The sequence below is a fragment of the Solanum lycopersicum genome, chromosome 11, assembly GCF_036512215.1.
Source record: "Solanum lycopersicum chromosome 11, SLM_r2.1".
Classification (NCBI taxonomy): Eukaryota; Viridiplantae; Streptophyta; class Magnoliopsida; order Solanales; family Solanaceae; genus Solanum; species Solanum lycopersicum.
The window spans coordinates 12,491,016-12,512,878 of record NC_090810.1 but is presented as its reverse complement, the minus strand read 5'-3'; the positions used below and the strand labels follow the sequence as shown (position 1 = coordinate 12,512,878).

The 21,863-nt window shown below is 32.0% G+C and overlaps 1 long non-coding RNA gene across 1 annotated transcript; it reads right to left on the bottom strand.

Annotated features, from left to right (window-relative positions):
* Window positions 1-9,030: 9,030 nt before the first annotated feature.
* Window positions 9,031-14,987, bottom strand: LOC138339636 (uncharacterized). The gene is made up of 2 exons (XR_011212506.1): window positions 14,923-14,987; window positions 9,031-13,338 (listed from the first exon to the last, which is right to left on the bottom strand). It is a non-coding gene; the product is annotated as an uncharacterized lncRNA (long non-coding RNA).
* Window positions 14,988-21,863: the final 6,876 nt, after the last annotated feature.

The following is a 21,863-nucleotide window of genomic DNA, read 5'->3' as shown; positions in this document are numbered from 1 at the left end:
GTACTTTATTGAATCAAGCTTTAATCACCGTGATAGAATTAGGTAGAATATATTTGTTATCGATTGATTACAAATTTACTATTTTATCTTCTTTGTCTATGTAACATTTTAAATTATTGAGTTAAGATTCTATTCTTCAAAATCCTTTTAGGGTGGAATCTTCCGGAACATTTATGGTGATTTATTATTATAATCACTCTATAAGCTTGACATTATGAGTGATTTCATGTAATTGTGTACGTACGTATTTGTATTAATATATATTAAATATAGAAGACTTTGAATTGAACTTGGGGCTTTAGCTTGGATCGAAACATAAAATAAATATTTCATTTATAGATAAGAATTTTTTTTACAGAAAAGAGTAACATATATAAAAATAAGGGTCATATCATACATATATATGTGCAATGCGATAAAAATTGTACAAAATAGGTCAAAAATAAAAGAGACCAAAACAGAAGATGGCGATAATGATAGTTTATGAACACTCAATAAAAATATTGTGATTATCGTTTTTGAGAAATATCTTTACAATATCTAGCCATGGTTGCAAAACAATATTCATCCATGCTTCATCAAGATCTATTTCTCTTTCTTCATTGAAAACATTCGTAGCAATAATATGATGCACTGACAACATTTTCTCGCTTATTAATCGTTACAACTTGTCAAGTTTGTTACAAATCATCATACGAGTATTATGCTTGATACTTGAAATTGAAGCTTGAAGAATCATCTGCTTTGATTCATCATCTTCGTTTATATTTGTTTTTTGCCTTAAATTTCTGTTCATTTCAGGGACACGGATTGACCGTCAGATTCCTTTGGTGAAATCTCCATCTGGAATGAATATCTGTCGTACCTCATCCACTAGACTTGCATGCAACACAACTTCATTGAAGAGTTTTATTTAGTAGAACATATATTAGATAGCCAAAAGTATTTTTAAGAAAATTATATAAGAAAAGTTTTTAGCTAGCTGCATGATAGTATATCTTGATTAATACATAAAATAATTACAAAAATTACCTGCTTTGACCATTTGATCAACCCTCATGTCAACTCTAAGATTCAAGACTGATTGCTCAACATCAATCCAAATAAAGCAACTATGATACTTATATTTGAACATGAACACATGATCTTCCACAAATTTGTCAATATACGAATTTGACCCTCCAACAATAAATGGAACACGTTCAGTCTTAAGTATTTTTTCTATATAGACGACAACTTGCAAACAAAAATCTTCAGCTGTGAAATCTGAATCTTGTTCAATCTCACATAAGAAAATGTGATCAAATTAACTTTCTCATAATTGAATGAAATAATTTTTAATAGTAAAATATATTTTTCACTAGAATCTATAATTACTACTATAAAATTACCTAGGTAGTCATTTGATATAAGTATTCTTGAGAGTTAACATATATACCTAACAATTAGTGTCGTACACCTTGTTTCTCATTGTGTGTGATCTTGTTTTTACAATTTCAAGTCCCTTGTAAACTTGCATTTTATATGAGTTGATTATTTCCCCTCAAAAATGGGTGTCAAGGTCAACAGAGAGATAGGATTTTTCCGTTCTTGTAGCCCCCATTATGAAGATCACCTTCTTCTTGTTGAACTCTTCATTGTTGATGAAGGTATTGATTTTATCTACACACAAAAAAAATTAGTTTATAATAGTGAATTCATAAAGTCAGACATTAAAAAATCTTGTAAAGCTAGTACTTAGAAACCTTGCTTGACTTGGAATATGCTATCTAAAAATATAAATTTTCTTGATGGTGGATGTCAAAAAAAAAACATTACATTAAGCTTTTATAGTAAAATCTTTTTGTGGACTTATTAAGTGATATAGCAATTAAATATTTACTGACATATTTTAGGATAACTATAACTTTTGAAAGTTTATAGATATGTCAACTTGAATTTTTGTAAGTATAATTAAATGTATTTTAGGATAAAGTTATTAGTGTACGTTTTTAGGAGATCACATAGAGTTGGGCTTTTATAGTAAAAATGTGATTTTTATAGACTTATTGATTATTAAACAAAATTAAATATATATGAATTCATATCTTTTAGGAAAAGAATAGTTCTTTAAAAAAATTTAGAGATACGTCACCTTTAATTTTGGCGATTAAGTTTAAATTATTTTAGGATGACGTTTCTAGATGTATATTGTTATGAGATCACAAAAAGTAACAAAAGGATTGTACAAAGAACTCAATAATATGTCTGACGGAATATATTCAAGTGATAATGCGTCAAATCTTACAATATTCAACAACAGATCTTAAGTGTTAAGTCTAATTCCATAAGAGAGAAGTCAATAATTATCGATAACTATTTCAATTATGAGTACTTATATTAACTTGTGCACCATATAATAATAGATAAGTACTTTATTGAATCAAGCTTTAATCACCGTGATAGAATTAGGTAGAATATATTTGTTATCGATTGATTACAAATTTACTATTTTATCTTCTTTGTCTATGTAACATTTTAAATTATTGAGTTAAGATTCTATTCTTCAAAATCCTTTTAGGGTGGAATCTTCCGGAACATTTATGGTGATTTATTATTATAATCACTCTATAAGCTTGACATTATGAGTGATTTCATGTAATTGTGTACGTACGTATTTGTATTAATATATATTAAATATAGAAGACTTTGAATTGAACTTGGGGCTTTAGCTTGGATCGAAACATAAAATAAATATTTCATTTATAGATAAGAATTTTTTTTACAGAAAAGAGTAACATATATAAAAATAAGGGTCATATCATACATATATATGTGCAATGCGATAAAAATTGTACAAAATAGGTCAAAAATAAAAGAGACCAAAACAGAAGATGGCGATAATGATAGTTTATGAACACTCAATAAAAATATTGTGATTATCGTTTTTGAGAAATATCTTTACAATATCTAGCCATGGTTGCAAAACAATATTCATCCATGCTTCATCAAGATCTATTTCTCTTTCTTCATTGAAAACATTCGTAGCAATAATATGATGCACTGACAACATTTTCTCGCTTATTAATCGTTACAACTTGTCAAGTTTGTTACAAATCATCATACGAGTATTATGCTTGATACTTGAAATTGAAGCTTGAAGAATCATCTGCTTTGATTCATCATCTTCGTTTATATTTGTTTTTTGCCTTAAATTTCTGTTCATTTCAGGGACACGGATTGACCGTCAGATTCCTTTGGTGAAATCTCCATCTGGAATGAATATCTGTCGTACCTCATCCACTAGACTTGCATGCAACACAACTTCATTGAAGAGTTTTATTTAGTAGAACATATATTAGATAGCCAAAAGTATTTTTAAGAAAATTATATAAGAAAAGTTTTTAGCTAGCTGCATGATAGTATATCTTGATTAATACATAAAATAATTACAAAAATTACCTGCTTTGACCATTTGATCAACCCTCATGTCAACTCTAAGATTCAAGACTGATTGCTCAACATCAATCCAAATAAAGCAACTATGATACTTATATTTGAACATGAACACATGATCTTCCACAAATTTGTCAATATACGAATTTGACCCTCCAACAATAAATGGAACACGTTCAGTCTTAAGTATTTTTTCTATATAGACGACAACTTGCAAACAAAAATCTTCAGCTGTGAAATCTGAATCTTGTTCAATCTCACATAAGAAAATGTGATCAAATTAACTTTCTCATAATTGAATGAAATAATTTTTAATAGTAAAATATATTTTTCACTAGAATCTATAATTACTACTATAAAATTACCTAGGTAGTCATTTGATATAAGTATTCTTGAGAGTTAACATATATACCTAACAATTAGTGTCGTACACCTTGTTTCTCATTGTGTGTGATCTTGTTTTTACAATTTCAAGTCCCTTGTAAACTTGCATTTTATATGAGTTGATTATTTCCCCTCAAAAATGGGTGTCAAGGTCAACAGAGAGATAGGATTTTTCCGTTCTTGTAGCCCCCATTATGAAGATCACCTTCTTCTTGTTGAACTCTTCATTGTTGATGAAGGTATTGATTTTATCTACACACAAAAAAAATTAGTTTATAATAGTGAATTCATAAAGTCAGACATTAAAAAATCTTGTAAAGCTAGTACTTAGAAACCTTGCTTGACTTGGAATATGCTATCTAAAAATATAAATTTTCTTGATGGTGGATGTCAAAAAAAAAACATTACATTAAGCTTTTATAGTAAAATCTTTTTGTGGACTTATTAAGTGATATAGCAATTAAATATTTACTGACATATTTTAGGATAACTATAACTTTTGAAAGTTTATAGATATGTCAACTTGAATTTTTGTAAGTATAATTAAATGTATTTTAGGATAAAGTTATTAGTGTACGTTTTTAGGAGATCACATAGAGTTGGGCTTTTATAGTAAAAATGTGATTTTTATAGACTTATTGATTATTAAACAAAATTAAATATATATGAATTCATATCTTTTAGGAAAAGAATAGTTCTTTAAAAAAATTTAGAGATACGTCACCTTTAATTTTGGCGATTAAGTTTAAATTATTTTAGGATGACGTTTCTAGATGTATATTGTTATGAGATCACAAAAAGTAACAAAAGGATTGTACAAAGAACTCAATAATATGTCTGACGGAATATATTCAAGTGATAATGCGTCAAATCTTACAATATTCAACAACAGATCTTAAGTGTTAAGTCTAATTCCATAAGAGAGAAGTCAATAATTATCGATAACTATTTCAATTATGAGTACTTATATTAACTTGTGCACCATATAATAATAGATAAGTACTTTATTGAATCAAGCTTTAATCACCGTGATAGAATTAGGTAGAATATATTTGTTATCGATTGATTACAAATTTACTATTTTATCTTCTTTGTCTATGTAACATTTTAAATTATTGAGTTAAGATTCTATTCTTCAAAATCCTTTTAGGGTGGAATCTTCCGGAACATTTATGGTGATTTATTATTATAATCACTCTATAAGCTTGACATTATGAGTGATTTCATGTAATTGTGTACGTACGTATTTGTATTAATATATATTAAATATAGAAGACTTTGAATTGAACTTGGGGCTTTAGCTTGGATCGAAACATAAAATAAATATTTCATTTATAGATAAGAATTTTTTTTACAGAAAAGAGTAACATATATAAAAATAAGGGTCATATCATACATATATATGTGCAATGCGATAAAAATTGTACAAAATAGGTCAAAAATAAAAGAGACCAAAACAGAAGATGGCGATAATGATAGTTTATGAACACTCAATAAAAATATTGTGATTATCGTTTTTGAGAAATATCTTTACAATATCTAGCCATGGTTGCAAAACAATATTCATCCATGCTTCATCAAGATCTATTTCTCTTTCTTCATTGAAAACATTCGTAGCAATAATATGATGCACTGACAACATTTTCTCGCTTATTAATCGTTACAACTTGTCAAGTTTGTTACAAATCATCATACGAGTATTATGCTTGATACTTGAAATTGAAGCTTGAAGAATCATCTGCTTTGATTCATCATCTTCGTTTATATTTGTTTTTTGCCTTAAATTTCTGTTCATTTCAGGGACACGGATTGACCGTCAGATTCCTTTGGTGAAATCTCCATCTGGAATGAATATCTGTCGTACCTCATCCACTAGACTTGCATGCAACACAACTTCATTGAAGAGTTTTATTTAGTAGAACATATATTAGATAGCCAAAAGTATTTTTAAGAAAATTATATAAGAAAAGTTTTTAGCTAGCTGCATGATAGTATATCTTGATTAATACATAAAATAATTACAAAAATTACCTGCTTTGACCATTTGATCAACCCTCATGTCAACTCTAAGATTCAAGACTGATTGCTCAACATCAATCCAAATAAAGCAACTATGATACTTATATTTGAACATGAACACATGATCTTCCACAAATTTGTCAATATACGAATTTGACCCTCCAACAATAAATGGAACACGTTCAGTCTTAAGTATTTTTTCTATATAGACGACAACTTGCAAACAAAAATCTTCAGCTGTGAAATCTGAATCTTGTTCAATCTCACATAAGAAAATGTGATCAAATTAACTTTCTCATAATTGAATGAAATAATTTTTAATAGTAAAATATATTTTTCACTAGAATCTATAATTACTACTATAAAATTACCTAGGTAGTCATTTGATATAAGTATTCTTGAGAGTTAACATATATACCTAACAATTAGTGTCGTACACCTTGTTTCTCATTGTGTGTGATCTTGTTTTTACAATTTCAAGTCCCTTGTAAACTTGCATTTTATATGAGTTGATTATTTCCCCTCAAAAATGGGTGTCAAGGTCAACAGAGAGATAGGATTTTTCCGTTCTTGTAGCCCCCATTATGAAGATCACCTTCTTCTTGTTGAACTCTTCATTGTTGATGAAGGTATTGATTTTATCTACACACAAAAAAAATTAGTTTATAATAGTGAATTCATAAAGTCAGACATTAAAAAATCTTGTAAAGCTAGTACTTAGAAACCTTGCTTGACTTGGAATATGCTATCTAAAAATATAAATTTTCTTGATGGTGGATCTCAAAAAAAAAACATTACATTAAGCTTTTATAGTAAAATCTTTTTGTGGACTTATTAAGTGATATACCAATTAAATATTTACTGACATATTTTAGGATAACTATAACTTTTGAAAGTTTATAGATATGTCAACTTGAATTTTTGTAAGTATAATTAAATGTATTTTAGGATAAAGTTATTAGTGTACGTTTTTAGGAGATCACATAGAGTTGGGCTTTTATAGTAAAAATGTGATTTTTATAGACTTATTGATTATTAAACCAAATTAAATATATATGAATTCATATCTTTTAGGAAAAGAATAGTTCTTTAAAAAAATTTAGAGATACGTCACCTTTAATTTTGGCGATTAAGTTTAAATTATTTTAGGATGACGTTTCTAGATGTATATTGTTATGAGATCACAAAAAGTAACAAAAGGATTGTACAAAGAACTCAATAATATGTCTGACGGAATATATTCAAGTGATAATGCGTCAAATCTTACAATATTCAACAACAGATCTTAAGTGTTAAGTCTAATTCCATAAGAGAGAAGTCAATAATTATCGATAACTATTTCAATTATGAGTACTTATATTAACTTGTGCACCATATAATAATAGATAAGTACTTTATTGAATCAAGCTTTAATCACCGTGATAGAATTAGGTAGAATATATTTGTTATCGATTGATTACAAATTTACTATTTTATCTTCTTTGTCTATATAACATTTTAAATTATTGAGTTAAGAATTCTATTCTTCAAAATCCTTTTAGGGTGGAATCTTCCTGAACATTTATGGTGATTTATTATTTTGTCACTCTATAAGCTTGATGACATTATGAGTGATCTCATGTAATTGTGTACGTACGTATTTGTATTAATATATATTAAATATAGAAGACTTGGAATTGGACTTGGGGATTTATCTTTGATCGAAACTTAAAATAAATACTTCATCTATAGATAAGAATTTTTTTTGCAGACAAGAGTAACATATATAGAAATAAGGGTCATATCATACATATATATTTGTAATGTGATACAAACTGTATAAACTAGGTCAAAAATAAAAGAGACCAAAACAGAAGATGGCGATAATGACAGTTTATGTACAATCAGTAATAATATTGTGATGATCATTTTTGAGAAATATCTTTACAATATCTAGCCATGGTTGCAAAACGATATCCGTCCATGCTTCGTCAACATCTTTTTCTCTTTCTTCTTTTAAAACGTCCGTAGCAATAATATGATGCACTGACCTCATTTTCTCGCTTATTAATATTTGAATCTTTTCAAGTTGGTTACAAATTAGTATAAGAGTATCTAAAAATAGAAAATTTTCTTGATGGTGGAAGTGAAAAAATAAATTACATTCAATTTTTATAGTAAAATCTTTTTGTGGAATTATTAATTCACATACCAATTCATAATTACTGATATATTTTAGGATAAGAATGACTTTTAAAAGTTTGTAGATATGTCAACTTGAATTTTTGTAATTATTATTAAATATATTTTAGGATAAAGTTATTAGTGTACGTTGTTAGGAGATCACACAGAGATGCGCTTTTATAGTAAAAATGTGATTTTTATAGACTTATTAATTAGTAAACAAAATTAAATATATATATAAATTAAAATCTTTTTAGAACAAGAATAATTCATTAAAAAAAGTTAGAAATGTGTAACCTTAAATTCGAGCGATTAAGCTTAAATTATTTTAGGATGACATTTCTAGATGAAATCCCAAGTAGTTACAAAAGGATTGTACAAAGAACTCAATAATATTTCTGACGGAATATATTCAAGTGATAATGCGTCAAATCTTACACTATTCAACAACACATGATACGTGTTCAGTCTTATTCCATAAGAGGGAAGTGAATAATTATCAATAACTATTTCAATTACGAGTAATTATATTAACTTGTGCACCATATAATAATATGACTTTATTGAATAAAGCTTCAATCACCGTGATAGAATTAGGTAGTATATTCATTACCGGTATATTAAAAATTTTCTATTTTATCTACTTTGTCTATGTAACATTTTAAAGTATTGAGTTAAGAATTCTATTCTTCAAAATCCTTTTAGGGTGGAATCTTCCCGAACATTTATGGTGATTTATTATTTTATCACTGTATTAACTTGACATTATGAGTGATCTCATGTAATTGTGTACGTACGTATTTGTATTACTATGTGATAAATATGGAAGAGTTGGATATGGAGTTGGAGTTTGGGCTTGGGCTTGGATGGAAACTTAAAATAAATATTTCATCTATACATAAGAATTTTTTTATAGTGAAGAGTAACATATATAGAAATAAGGGTCATATTATGCATATATATTTGTAATGCGATACAAATTGTACAAAATAGGTCCGAAATTAAAGAGACCAAAATAGAAGATGATGATAATGACAATTTATGTACACTCAATAATAATATTGTGATGATCTGTCACCACCCAAAATGAGTCATGAGTGGCACCCACACATACCTCCTTAGGTGGGCGAACCAACATATCTAAACCCCAACATATACAAGTAATTCATCTATAAATAATATAAATAATGTGGAAGCTCCCAAACTTATTAAGCAACCAATTCAGATAAGTTTCTAAAGTTTAATACTTACTATCCCAAAATCTGATAGTCATCACGTCAAGGACATCTATTTTCAAATAACCAAGTCTATGAGTGTTTAAGAAAACCAAAATAAGCAAAAAGATGGTCCATGTCCGAAATTCAAAGACATCAAGACGTGAATGAGAAAATCCCGCACGAGCTAAAATTAATAGCGCACCCTGAACTCTGATGTGCTGGAGACTGAATAGAGCTGAGGGCGAGTAGAAGTCTATGGTACACTTGTTGCACTCAACAAAAGAACAAAGAAGAAAATACAAGTATGGGTCAGTACAAGGAACAGGTATTGAGTAGGCATCATCGGTCAACTCATAAAAGAAATCAATATATATATTGAATAATAATATAAAATCAATCACAATACTTAACAGGTTGAAAGCAACAAACACATGAACCATTGACCACAACACCATAATAGGTACACCATTAATCACAACATCAAGCACATCTATGAGGACTCATGACTCCACAACATAATCATTTGGAAAATAAATTATTTGAGATTAAGTATATTAAGTTACTTCAAGATTCCTTTTCTTTAATGTTATTGTGTCGGAACGTGACACTCCGATCCCATATATCGTGTCAGAACGTGACACTTTGATCCAATAATATCGTTCGGAATCACTCCGATCCAATAATACCGTTTCGGAACGTGACACTCCGATCTAATTATCTCATTATTTTATTTCATCAATCCTTCTTTATTCAAGGCGTAATTTTTATAGAGAGGATACTGAATCAAGCCAAAACTCACACTTGGAGAATTTGGCATAAATCCTTTTCTCCCTTAACAACTACAATACAATTCTCAAATGCTCCTCATGTTCTTTCTTGCTCTTTGAGTATATCAGTATATCATCAATAAATAGAATAACGAAGTGGTCCAGATATGGCTTAAAAATCTCATTCATCACGCTCATGAAAGCAGCAGGGCCATTCGTAAGCCCAAAAGACATTACTAAGAATTCATAATGCCCATACCTGGTTTGAAAAGCAGTCTTTGGAACATCTTTTTCCAGTATTTTCTATTGATGATAACCAGATCTCAAATCAATTTTAGAGAAGACACAAGCACCTTGTAACAGATCGAACAAATCATCAATGCGAGGAATGGGATACTTGTTCTTAATAGTTACCTTATTCAGCTGCCAGTAATCTATGCACATCCGAAAACTTCCATCTTTCTTCTTCACATATAAAACAGGAGCACCCCAAGGGGATACACTAAGTCTAATAAAACCTTTACATAACAACTCCTGAAAATTGGCTTTTAACTCCCTTAAATCAGCTGGAGCAATTTTATAAGGGGGAATGCAAATTAGGCGAGTACCCGGCTCCAGGTCAATACAAAAATCAATATCTCTATCCAGCGGCATACCAAGAAGGTTTGCAGGAAACACATCCTGAAACTCACAGACTATCGTAACACACTCAATCGAAGGCACTTTGGAAGTATCATCCCTAAGATGTGCAAAGAAAGCTACACAACCCTTACTCACCAACCTCTTAGAATGAATAAAAAAGATAATACGAACAGGAGTAGAAATATAGTAACCCTTCGACACTAGTGGATCTGTCCCAGGATTGGCCAATGTCACAGTGTTAGCATTAGAATCTAAGATTGCAAAATTTGGATAAAGCGAAGTCATACCGAGAATTATATCAAAATCAACCATCTCTAGAATAATCAAATCTACATAAGTATTGCTCCCCACAAAAGTCACATGGCAAGACATATACACCTTCTCAACTATCATAGACTCACCCACAGGAGTAGAGATACGAATAGGCATGTCAAGCAAATCACAATATAAATCAAGACAATAGAAAATAAGGAAGATACATATGAAAATGTGGATCCAGGATCAAACAATACAGAAGTCATGCAATCACAGACCTAAAGAGTACCTGCGATAACAACATCATATGTCTCTGCCTTAGACCTCCCAAGGAAAGCATAACAATGGGCACTATCACTTGTCTGTCCATTGCCCCTACCAAGCTGTGCTACAGTAGTTCCAACCTGCCCGCCACCCCGACTAAAATGGTGACCACCATTACCTTGGACACCACATCCTCCAGAATAATGGCCTCTACCATGACCACTTCTACCTCTAACTACTGGGGATTTGTGACGCTGTTTTGGAAATTATTTCCTAATATATCTTGTAACGCTGTTTTGGAAATTATTTCCTAATATATCTAGCCTCTCCACATCCATAACAATTCTTGGAGTCAAGTATAGGTCTTTGTGAAAATGACGAAGTCTGCAGATAACCTCAAAACACAGGAAAAGGCTTACTGGTCAGCGACGGACCCCCAGCTGAAGCCTGCAATGAAGACTAAATAGGACGGGCTAGGTAACCTCTTGAACTTTTCCCTCTGAAGTAAGAACTAATAAAATCACCTCCCTTACGAAACTTCTTAAAAAAGGACGCGTGGTGAAGTCGTCTGGCTTCACCCCCTCTACCTCCATTACAAAATCAACCACTTCCTGAAAGGATTTTGCTGTAGCAGCTACCTGTAAGGCTGGAATCTGGAAGTCTGACCTCAATCCTGTCACAAAGCGGCAAATCCGCTCTTGTGGACTGAAGCAAAACTGAGTGGCATACCTTGATAGTGCACGAAACTTCACCTCATAAGCAGCAACAGACATCCTTCCTTGCTCTAAGCTCAGGAACTCATCTCTCCTCCTATATCGCAATGTCCGGGATATATACTTCTCCATAAATAAGTTGGAAAATTATGCCCAAGTCATTGGTGGTGTCTTTGTTGGTTGACACTCAACATACGATCGCAACCACATTTTGGCATCCCCATGAAACTAGTAGGTCACAAACTCAACACCGAATCATTCTACAGTGTCCATCTTATGTAGCAGCTCATGACAATCAACAAGAAAATCATAGCCATCTTCAAATTCAGCACCCTTGGAGACTGGAGGTTTCAACTTTAAGAACCTAATGAAAAGGTCATGCTGATCACCTGTCATTATAGAACTTATGTAGTCAATCAAGAAAACATGCCTACTTCCAATGATCCATCCATGCGGGGAGCCACATCAGCTTCATGTTGTACACCCTGAACCTGAGGTGCTGGTGCAAAAAACACTGGAGGTGTCTTTCCCTGATCAGATAACCCGCTAAGATAAGTAAGAACCTGATTAATCATCTCTGGGGTAGGCTAGGGTGGTACTTCCTTATCCTGAATATGCTCATTTTCCCCTTCTTCACCCTCTCTCACTACCTCATCAGTCAGTAGAGGAGTCACTGCTCTATTCATAGCTGGACCAGGTGTTTGTCCTCTGCCTCTAGTGGGCGTCCTCCTGCGACCTCTACCATGACCTCTTGTCACTGCTCCTCCTCGAGTTAAAACCCCAATAGTTGGCTCAGATGCACCCTGTCTTGTCGGTGTTGTTGGCACAGTTGTTTCTCTAGTTCTAACCATCTTCGAAATTGAGTGACAAGGTCAGATACCAATTTTTATCACCTAGATACCAATTGGATCCAAGTAATAGCATGAAAGAGAGAACGAATGAAGTTTTCCTAAAGTCTTATAGACTCTCCAAGAAAAGTAAAGGCGTCCCAATACCGTTCCGCAAGACTCTACTAGACTTGTCCTTGTGTGATGAGATCACCGAACCTAACGCTCTTATACCAATTTTGTCACGACCCAAAAAGAGTGGTGAGTGGCACCCACCGTTACTTTCTTAGTTGGGCGAACCAACACATCTAAACCCCAACATATACCAATAGTTCAACTATATATAATAAAAATAACGTGGAACCTCCAAAACTTATTAAGCAACCAATTTAAATAAGTTTCTAAAGTTTAATACTTATCATCCCAAAATGTGATAGTCATCATGTCAAGGACATCTTTTTTCTAATTACCAAGTCTAAGAGTGTTTAAGAAAACCAAAATAAGTAAAAAGATGGTTTATGTCCGAAATTCAAAGACATCAAGATGTGAATAAGAAAATCCAGCACGAGCTAGAATTAATTGCTCACCCTGAACTCTGATGTGTTGGAGACTGGCTAGATCTGAGGGTGAGTAGAAGTCGATGGTACGCTTACTGCACTCCACAAAAGAACAGAGAATAAAATACAAGTAGGGGTTAGTAAAAGGAACACGTACTGAGTAGGTATCACCGGTCAACTCAAAATAGAAATCAATTTATATTTAATAATAATATAAAATAAACTACATACTTAACAGGTGGCAAGCAACAAACTCATGAACCATTGACAACAACACCATAATAGGTACACCATCAATCACAACATCAAGCACACCTATAAGGACTCATGCCTCCACACCATACTCATTTGGAAAATAAGTTCTTTGAGATTAAGTATATTAAGTTACTTTAGGATTTCTTTCCTTTAATGTTATTGTGTCGGAACGTGACACTCCAATCCCATATATCGTGCGGAACGGGACACACCGATCCAATAATACCGTATCGGAACGTGACACTCCAATCAAATAATACCGTGTCGGAACGTGACACTTCGATCTAATTATCTAATTATTTTATTTCATCAAGCCTTCTTTGTTCAAGACGTCATTTTAATAGAGAGGGTTCAGGATTAGAAATTCAACAGTCTCATAATTTTAGGCCAACCACAAACCATACAATAAAAAAAGTGAACCACACAATCAATACATAGGAGACTTAACAATATCACTCAATACATATCTATCGCTATTTACAGTTTATCTATCAAATAGAAATAAACCATAACCTACCTCCACCGAAGAACTGAAGTCAAGTAACTACTTCTCCAATGTTTTTCCCTTCCTCAATGCCTCCGAACCTTTCCAATCTATCAAGTATATATGCACCATTTGTAATTTAATGAGTCTACAAACACCCAGGTTATTACTATACTTCTATCTTAGACCCAATAATTCACCTAAATCTATACTCCATTCCAAAAGTTCAAACCTAAGGATAAGTCCAAATTTCTACAATTAGCATAACTTTAATGGGATTGAAATAATTCGATACACATAATATTGAATTACCTATCTCAATATATCACGATAAATTTTATAGAACAAAAGAAAATAACCTCATATTGATATAAGTTAATTATAGATCACTAGTGTTAATCACAAAATCATCTCCGTCATCTAAGTCGCTACATTATTTTACTTTCTTCCAATCATCACATTATAATTGTATAATAATCTTCCACTAATTCAGTTGGTGATGATTTATGGCTGAATTGACATCAAAAAAACAAAAGTGGCAGTCACTTTTGTTGCCACGTCAATTTGAGAACAATTTCACTTTGATACAACTTACTAGAATCAAAGTATATCCATACAATATACTGATTACAATTAATTAACATCACTACTAATTCTTATAGTATTGATATAAATTTCGATAAATTGATTAACATTCACACCTTAACAATTACTCCGACAAATTTCTTCCAAGTCCAACCCATTAAAGTTACTGGCTATTAACGAAAGACAATTATCCATAAAGTTATTCATATTCACACCATCCATGAGAAATTTTATACTCTAATATCTTTTAAACCCACACCAATGTAATAATAGTATCCATAAAACAAACATTAACCATTTTACTAAGCAACAACCGTACATAACCAATATTTAATAAGAATTATCGAAACATTACCTGAAGGCAGAGCCGCTATTCTTCATTATCAAACACGTGTGTTTTCTCTCTTCCTAATTAATTCCCCTTATAATAATATTTTAAGTCCTCAACTCACCATGTTTTCAATAGACTTTAATAAATATTCTATACATATGTTATGTTGATAGAATTTCCAACATAACACAATTGAATTGAAATATACGAGATCACACACGTGATAATTTTCATAGACACCACTACTACATTAACCTAGAAAGCATAAACATTCCATTAATGTAATTACGAAAAGTAAAAGAAAAAGGTCACCTGAACTCCCTTTGTGAATTTGCTTTGGTTATTCGTGCGCCTCCCTTCTCTTTTGTTTTTCCTTCTTTCTACATATCAGTTATCACCCTAATTGTATACTTTAATATTATAATAGGGTAAAAGTGACCCCTTATTTATTGTATCATTATCTCCTTTAACCACCAGCTAACTTAATTATTAAAACTACCCACCCCCCTAAATTCATAATTATATTTATGAATAGTCCAAAACACCCATTAGAATCTATCGAAAAGTATTTTCTGACATAAAAAGTTCTAGTGCTCAAAACTACCGAAATTGGTCGTTACATGATCAGTTTTTGAAAATCTCTTCAGAAAATCTGGGCATGATTGCAAAACATTATTCATCCATGCTTCGTCAAGATCTTCTTCTCTATCTTCTTTGAAAATGTCCGTAGCAATAATATGATGCACTGACCATATTTTCTCGCTTATTAATCGTTGAATCTTTTATAGTTTGTTACAAATTAACATACGAGCATCTAAAAATATAAAATTTTCTTGATGGTGGATGTTAAAAAAAATTACATTCAGCTTTTATAGTAAAATCTCTTTGAGGACTTATTAGTTGTCATACCAATTTCATAATTACTGATATATTTTAGGATAAGAATGACTTTTAAAAGTTTATAGATATATCAACTTGAATTTTTGTAATTATTATTAAATATATTTTAGGATAAAGTTATTAGTGTACGTTATTAGGAGATCACATAGAGCTGGGCATATATAGTAAAAATGTGATTTTTTATAGAATTATTAATTAGTAAACCAAATTAAATATATATAAATTCATATCTTTTAGAATAAGAATAGTTCATTAATTTTTTTTAGAGATATGTCACCTTAAATTTTGGTGATAAAGCTTAAATTATTTTAGGATGACGTTTCTATAATTAGTTCTATAAAATTATCTGGGTAGTCATTTGTTATAAGTATTTTTGAGATAAAACATATATACCAAACAAATAGTGTCATACACCTAGTTTCTCAGTGTGTGTAATCTTGTTTGTAACAATATCAAGTCTCTTGTAAACTTGCATTTTATCCAAGTTGATTATTTCTCCTCGAGAATGGGTGGCAAGGTCAATAGAGAGATGGGATTTTCCCGTTCCAGTGGCCCCCATTATGAAGATCACTTTCTTCATGTTGAACTCTTCATTGTTGATGAAAGTATTCATTTTATCTTCAGACACAAAAAAATAGTTTATAATAGTGAATTCATAAAGTCAGACATTAAAAAATCTTGTAAATATAAGGCTAGTAAGTAGAAACCTTTCTTGACTTGGAATATACTCTCTAAAAATATAAAATTTTCTTGATGGTGGATGTGGAAAAAAAATTACATTCAGCTTTCATAGTAAAATCTTTTTGTGGAATTATTAATTGAAATATCAATTTCATAATTACTGATATATTTTAAGATAAAAAGGAATTTTAAAAGGTTATAGATATGTCAACTTGAATTTTGGTAATTATTATTAAATATTTTGTAGGATAAATTTATTAGTGTACTTGTCAGGAGATCACATATAGCTGGGCTTTTATAGTAAAAATGTGATTTTTCTATAGACTTATTAATTAGTAAACCAAATTAAATATATATAAATTCATATCTTTTAGAATAAGAATAGTTCATTTAAATATTTAGAGATATGTCACCGTAAATTTTGGCGATTAAGCTTAAATTATTTTAGGATGACAATTCTAGATGTATATTGTTATGAGATAACAACTAGTTACAAAAGGATTGTGTAAAGAACTAATTAATATTTTTGACGGTGTATGCTTAAGTTATAATGCGTCAAATCTTAACTATTCCACAACACATCATAAGTGTTAAGTCTAATTCCACAAAAGGGAAGTGAACAATTATCGATAACTGTTTCAATTACGAGTATTTATATTAACTTGTGCACCATATAATAATAGATAAGGAATTTATTGAATCAAGCTTCAATCACCGTGATAGAATTAGGTAGAATATATTCATTAACGATAGATTAGAAATTTACTATTTTATCTTCTTTGTCTATGTAACACTTTTAAATATTGAGTTAACAATTCTATTCTTCAAAATCCTTTTAGGGTGGAATATTACCGAACATTTATGGTGATTTATTATTTTATCACTCTATTAGATTGACATTATGAGTGATCTCATGTAATTGTGTACGTACGTATTTATATTAATATATATTAAATATAGATGACTTGGATTTGGACTTGGGGCTTGGGCTTGGATCGAAACTTAAAATAAATAATTCATCTATATATAAGAATTTTTTTATAGACAAGAGTAACTTATATAGAAATAATGGTCATATCAAAGATATACATTTGTAATGCGATACAAACTGTACAAAATAGGTCGAAAATAAAAGAGACCAAATCAGAAGATAATGACAGTTTATGTACACTCAATAATAATAGTGTGATGATCGCTTTTGAGAAATTTCTTCACAATATCTAGTCATGGTTGCAAAAGAGTATTCGTCCATGCTTCATGACGATCTTCTTCTCTATCTTCTTTGAAAACAACCACATTTTTTTCTCTTATTAACCGTTGAATCTTGTCAAGTTGGTTCCAAATTAACATACGAGTATTACGCTTGATACATGAAATTGAAGCTTGAAGAATCATCTGCTTTGATTCATCATGTCCGTCTATATTTGTTTCTTCGCTTAAATATTTGTCCATTTCAAGGACACCAATGGACCGTCGGATTCCTTTGGTGTAATCTGCATTTGGACTGAAAATTTGTTGCACCTCATCCACTAGCCCTGCATGAAACAGAATTTTAAAGAAGTTTTTTATTTAATAGAACATATATTTGATAACCAAAAGTATTTTTAGGAAAATTATATAAGAAAAGTTTTTAGCTAACTGCATGATAGTATATCATGATTGATACATAAAATAATTACAAAAATTACATTCTTTGACCATTTGATCAACCCTCATGTCAAGTGTACGATTCAAGACTGACTGCTCAACATCAATCCAAATGAAGCAACTATCATACTTATAATTTACATGAACACAGGATCTTCCACAAGTTTTTCAATATACGAATTTGACTGTCCAACAATAATTGGAACACGTTGAGTCTTCAATATTTTTTCTATATACACGAGACCTTGCAAAAGAAAAACTTCAGCTGTGAAGTATGAATCTGGTTCAATTTCACCTCAAAAATGTGATCAAATTAACTTTCTCAGAATTGAAGAAATAATTTTCTAACAGTAAAGTCTATTTTCACTAGAACCTATTATTACCACTATAAAATTATCTAGCTAGTCATTTGATATAAGTATTCTTGAGAATAAACATATATACTGTTTTACCGAAAAATTGATTTCGAAAAGCGTTTGTTTTATTTTAAAGGATTTTCGACTGTTTCGGAGTCGCCACTTAATTTTGAGAAAATTAAGAAAACTTGTTTCCAAAAACAACTTAAAAAGAAAAAATCATTTTTGAAATAATTTAGGGGTTCGGGATTCCTATTAGTGTCTTAGGAAGGTGTAAGACACCTAAGACACTCCGCTAACTTACGGTTTTCCGGCGGTAACTCTACTTGACTATTTTGTTTTAAAGACTTGTGAATTTTTAAAGTTAAAATTATTAAGATTTTATCAAGATGAACTTTATCAATTTTTCCAATTTTCATTGTTTTAAAAATTAATTTTAGTTAAACCTTTTAAACTTAACTCTAAGCAACTTCAAATTTAAACCTCTATCATTTTAAAACTTCAACTTTTTATTTTAAGTTTGATAAGCAAAAGACGTTCGATAGGGTTGGAGTTCCTAAACCTAAACTAACGACATTTAAGTAAAAGCACGTAAACAAAGAGTAAAGAGAGAGAGAGAGTGAGAGAGAGATTTGGGTCCAAACTCGGGTTCTGTTCGCCTTGACCGAGTTTTCGACCCACCTGTTTTTTCAGGTTTTGACCCATTTTATCACCTGTCCTAATCTAAACATACAAGATAAATAAAAATAAACAAAGAAAACGAGGAAAACAACTAGGGCTTATGCCCATTACAAAAATGCAAAAATAAATAAAAAGGGTCTTCTAATCCCGTGCTCCCTCGTCTTTCGATCTTCGTAGAAGTCGGAATTTCACACGCCCGATTCATGGTCGGTTGACTCGATGAAAGGGTTTCGAGCCTTCACGGCTCTCTTGAATGACGGAAGACGAGAGTATACAACAAACTCAGATGGTTGCTTATACATAAAGATAGGAACAATGATTAGTATCTCATATAACGAAACTAAAATATATACAAGGCGAAATCGAAATTATATCCCAAATAATTACAACAATATAATTTGGACTTAAGCGTGGAGGATTATTATAAGGAGGCAAATGCTAAAGAATTCAAATGGGTTACAAGCAGAGAAAGGGAATGGGTCAAATAATGAATTAGGGAAACGTTCAAAAATAATTAAGCAAATGAATGGAAATGTCTTAAGGCCCTTGAAGATCCAAGCGGAATTAACCCAAATATGTCAAATTGCACATCTTGACTAAAATATAGGTTTGATGGAATCTGGGAGGGATTAAACATCACAATAAACCCCTACTCATTCTAAAGCACCTTTTAAAATAAAGGACCCCACTCCAAGCTTCAACTTCCATTTCTCCCAATGAAAATCAACACATATTTTCAAACTCGAATAAACAAGCAAGATCTAAACAGCCTCCACAAGCTGGAACAAAACAGGGGCAAAACCATCCAGAAAAAAAAATTGGAACTCACGGACTGTGCCATATACAATGAGGTGCTTCAACTCAAACCTAAACAAACTACTAAGTTGCCGACAATGGCATCTAACAAGGGATGATAAATAATAAGACACGCAAATCCGAACCATATTGTTTCCAAGATGCCTTCATTTCACAAAAGAAATCACATTACAACAAAAGGAAAGCTTCAACGGACTAAAAACTTGACAAGACAGAGGGCCATAATGTTAAACACAGCCATACCAATTTAACTCTTTAATGATTAGGCAGATGGAACAACCACGAATAAGTATACCAACGAACACCAAGCAAACCTCCATAGGACAGTATGACAAAACATCAAAGTGAACAACAATATATAAAACATGGGAACACGCAAAACAGTGACAGACGCAATCACTTAGCTTCAGAATGTTGACATCTTAGTTCGTTCATTCGACTCGAGGTGAAAGAACGAATAATATGATGTCGAGTATTAAACGTTATTAAAGAATCACAATGAAGGTGAATAAATGAAGACCAGAAGAATTATTTAAACACTGTTCTGAAGGTAGCTATGAAGACCCGAAAAGGATCAAGAACAGTAAAGTTTGAACTAGGAAAGTGACTTCAACACATACATTAGCCATACATACATACTCAAACAAGTACAAAAAAAACAAAACTAAGAGGAGTGAAGTTGTATACCTTTTCCTGGGCAGCGATACTGGAACAGCTACTAGCAGCGTCTTCAACAGCGACTTCCACCACGACGTATGTTCAAGAGCTCCAACGAGCAGTACAGAGGCGATGGAAAGCAAAGAGACTGTGTAGTTCCAAATATCTCCAGGTTCGAAGCCTCGGTAGCGAAATTCGAAAAAAAAGAGACGAGACACTTGCTTTGTTATACGATATGAACTTAGAAACAACCAAAATTCCCAGAAAGGAAAGGACCTGTTGTGATATCCGTATGAAACAAGAAAAACTACAAACAGAAATTCGACCTCTAAAATTTTCAACCCCCTCAACGTTTGAGGGAGGGGATATTTATAGAGGGAGACTAGGTTTTCGAATGGTAAAAGGGTTGGAGGGAATTTTTGGCCCATCTCCTAATTCGAAATTCAAAATCCCCAAAATCTTATCCAAAATTTCGGAATATATGGATTAGATGCTTCAGAATATCCCATTCAAATGGGTTGATGGCGAGGTAGAGGGTCGGGATGCGTTCGTTGTCCTTGCGAGCTTCGTGTCATCATCTCGTTGTTGCAAGGAAGAGCAGGACGATTCCGGGCTGTTGAGGCGAGGACGGCTACTGTCCACTGTGCGCTCGTACTAGCGCGAAGAGAGAGGGAAGGAGATGCGCGACTCAAGGACACGTGAAGAAGAAGACAAACCAGGCTGTGAGAACTCCTTGCACGTGAGTTTTGGGAATTTTGACGATTTCTGGGGAATTAATTTCGCGTCTAGGAGGTTCTGCGCGAGGGAGGGAGTTTGGGAGAGAGGGAGAGAGAGTGAGGGAGACGCGAGAGGGAGAGACGCGTTTGGGGAAGTTTCCGTTGGGGGTTCTATTTTTCTTTCATTTTTTTTTCAGGGTTCTGGGAATTGTTCCGTTCTGGGAAACGGCGTGGGTGAGGGGAAGAAGGAAAGAGGTACTGGGTCGGGGCAGGTATTGGGTCGGGTTGGTGTTTAATGAATTGGGTATTTAGGTGTGGGCTGAGGGGAAGCAATTGGGTTGGGGGGTAATTGGGCTGGTTAGGAATTAAGTTAGTGGGCTCGGAGCTTGGGCTGAAATTGGGAGAGAAAGAGTGGGCCGCCGGATTAGTAATAGAAATGGATGGATGTTGGGCCTAAGTAGGTAAAGGAATGGGCTTTGTACAAAATAGGTGTCAACAACTGTCCCTCATT